A 3,437-nucleotide genomic window follows, 5' to 3' on the forward strand; every position below is an offset into this window, starting at 1 on the left:
AATGATTTGAATGAACATTTCAAGTATGTTGCCTTTTCTGTTGAGAAAGGTTTAATGTTTGAATCATATCTTTTATTGTTAGGCAAGTCATTAATTTTTTTATCAAATCTTTTTAAAATTGTTTTCAAATCATATTTTCTCAATCACATATTTTTAAAATCAATCATATCTTCTTAACCTCATCTTTTTCAAAATAGTTTTTAATCAAATCTTTTTGACTTATAATTGCAAAATCTTTTTCAAAAATCACTTGATTTCTTTCCCACTCTTATTTTCGAAAACTAATTAGTGTTTTTCAAAATATTTCACTTAATTTTCGAATATTACTTCCCTTCTTCTCACATCCTTCTATTTATGGACTAACACTATTCCTTAATGCAAAATTCGAACTCCATCTTCTTTGATAAGTTCGAATTTTCTACCTCTGTCTTCTATTTTTCTTTTCCTCTGACACCTCAAAGAATCTCTATACTGTGACATAGAGGATTCCACATTTTCTTGTTTTCTTCTCTTTCATATGAGCAGGAGCAGAGAGAAAGGCATTCTTGTTGAAGCTGACCCTGAACCTGAAAGGACCTTGAAGCGAAAGCTAAGAGAAGCTAAGGCACAATTCTCTATAGAGGACCTAACAGAAATCTTCAAAGAAGAAGAACCCATGGCAGCCGAAAACAACAACAATGCAAACAATGCAAGGAAAGTGCTGGTGACTTTACTGCACCTACTCCCGACTTCTATGGGAGAAGCATCTCTATCCCTGCCATTGGAGCAAACAACTTTGAGCTTAAGCCTCAATTAGTTTCTCTAATGCAACAGAATTGCAAGTTTCATGGACTTCCATTGGAAGATCCTCATCAGTTTTTAGCTGAATTCTTGCAAATCTGTGACACTGTCAAGACTAATGGGGTAGACCCTGAGGTCTACAGACTTATGCTATTCCCTTTTGCTGTAAGAGACAGAGCTAGGACATGGTTGGACTCACGACCTAAAGAAAGCCTGGACTCATGGGAAAAGCTAGTCAATGCCTTTTTGGCAAAGTTCTTTCCACCTCAAAAATTGAGTAAGCTTAGAGTGGAAGTCCAAACCTTCAGACAGAAGGATGGAGAATCCCTCTATGAAGCTTGGGAAAGATACAAACAATTGATCAGAAAATGTCCTTCTGACATACTTTCTGAATGGAGCATCATAGGTATTTTCTATGATGGTCTCTCTGAACTATCCAAGATGTCTTTGGATAGCTCTGCTGGAGGATCTCTTCATTTGAAGAAGACGCCTACAGAAGCTCAAGAGCTAATTGAAATGGTTGCAAATAACCAATTCATGTACACTTCTGAAAGGAATCCTGTGAACAATGGGACCAATCAGAAGAAAGGAGTTCTTGAGATTGATACTCTGAATGCCATTTTGGCTCAGAACAAGATATTGACTCAACAAGTCAATTTGATTTCTCAAAGTCTGTCTGGAATGCAAAGTGCACCAAGCAGTACTAAGGATGCTTCATCTAAAGAAGAAGCCTATGATCCTGAGAACCCTTCAATGGAAGAGTTGAATTACCTAGGAGAACCCTATGGAAACACCTATAATTCTTCATGGAGAAATCACCCAAATTTCTCATGGAAGAATCAAGAAAGACCTCAACAAGGTTTTAACAACAATAATGGTGGAAGAAACAGGTTTAGCAATGGCAAGCCTTTTCCATCATCTTCTCAGCAACAGACAGAGAATTCTAAGCAGAACCCCTCTGACTTAGCAACTATGGTCTCTGATCTAATCAAAACCACTCAAAGTTTCATGACTGAAACAAGGTCCTCCATTAGGAATTTGGAGGCACAAGTGGGACAGCTGAGCAAGAAAGTTACTGAACTCCCTCCTAGTACTCTCCCAAGCAACACAGAAGAAAATCCAAAAAGAGAGTGCAAGGCCATCAACATGGCCGAATTTGGAGAGGAAGGAGAGGAAGTGAACGCCACTGAGGAAGACCTCAGTGGGCGTGCACTGACCTCCATTGAGTTCCCCAATAAGGAACCATGGGAATCTGAGGCTCAAAATGAGACCATAGAGATTCCATTGGACTTACTTCTGCCTTTCATGAGCTCTGATGAGTATTCTTCCTCTGAAGAGGATGAGTATGTCACTGAAGAGCAAGTTGCTAAATACCTTGGAGCAATCATGAAGCTAAATGACAAGTTATTTGGAAATGAGACTTGGGAGAATGAACCTCCTTTGCTCACCAAAGAACTGGATGACTTGTCTTGGTAGAAATTACCTCAAAAGAGACAAGATCCTGGGAAGTTTTCAATACCTTGTACCATAGGCAACATGACCTTCAAGAAGGCTCTGTGTGACTTAGGGTCAAGTGTAAACCTCATGCCTCTCTCTGTAATGGAGAAGCTAGGGATCTTTGAGGTGCAAGCTGCAAGAATCTCATTAGAGATGGCAGACAACTCAAGAAAACAAGCTCATGGACTTGTAGAGGATGTTTTGGTGAAGATTGAAAACCATTACATCCCTGCGGATTTCATAATCCTAGAGACTGGGAAGTGCATGGATGAAACCATCATCCTTGGCAGACCCTTCCTGGCCACAGCAAAGGCTGTGATTGATGTTGATAGAGGAGAGTTGATCATTCAAGTGAATGAAGAATCCTTGGTGTTTAAGGCTCAAGGATATCCCTCTGTCATCATGGAGAGGAAGCATGAAGAGCTTCTCTCAAATCAGAGTCAAACAAAGCCCCCACAGTCAAACTCTAAGTTTGGTGTTGGGAGGCCACAACCAAACTCTAAGTTTGGTGTTGAACCCCCACATTCAAACTCTAAGTTTGGTGTTGGGAGGTTCCAACATTGCTCTGAGAAAATGTGAGGCTCCATGAGAGCCATCTGTCAAGCTATTGACATTAAAGAAGCGCTTGTTGGGAGGCAACCCAATGTTATATTTTATCTATTTTCTTTTGTTATTTTATGTTTTTTGTAGGTTGATGATCATGAGAAGTCACAAAATCAATTGAAAAAGCAAAAACAGAATGAAAAAACAGGAAGAAAAACAGCACACCCTGGAGGAAGAACTTACTGGCGTTTAAACGCCAGTAAGGCTAGCAGGTGGGCGTTTAACGCCCAGTCTGGCACCATTCTGGGCGTTTAACGCCAGAAAGGGGCACCAGACTGGCGTTAAACGCCAGAAAAGGGCAAGAACCTGGCGTTAAACGCCAAGAATGGGCACCAGCCCGGTGTTTAACGCCAGAAATGGCTCAAAACGTGATTTTGAATGCCATTTGGTGCAGGGATGGCTTTTCCTTGACACCACAGGATCTGTGGACCCCACAGGATCTCCACCAACCCCACCACTCTCTCTCTCTTCTTCACCCATTCACCAATCACCTCAACTCCTCTTCCCCAAAAACCCTTCACCTATCAAATCCCTTCTTCCTCTTCACCACTCACATC

At 40.8% G+C, this 3,437-nt stretch overlaps 1 non-coding gene across 1 annotated transcript; it reads right to left on the reverse strand.

Annotated features, from left to right (window-relative positions):
- Positions 1 to 1,059: 1,059 nt before the first annotated feature.
- Positions 1,060 to 1,163, reverse strand: LOC130947925 (small nucleolar RNA R71). Its single transcript, XR_009072863.1, has one exon. It is a non-coding gene; the product is annotated as a small nucleolar RNA R71 (small nucleolar RNA).
- Positions 1,164 to 3,437: the final 2,274 nt, after the last annotated feature.

The sequence above is a fragment of the Arachis stenosperma genome, chromosome 1 (genome assembly GCF_014773155.1).
Source record: "Arachis stenosperma cultivar V10309 chromosome 1, arast.V10309.gnm1.PFL2, whole genome shotgun sequence".
Lineage (NCBI taxonomy): Eukaryota > Viridiplantae > Streptophyta > Magnoliopsida > Fabales > Fabaceae > Arachis > Arachis stenosperma.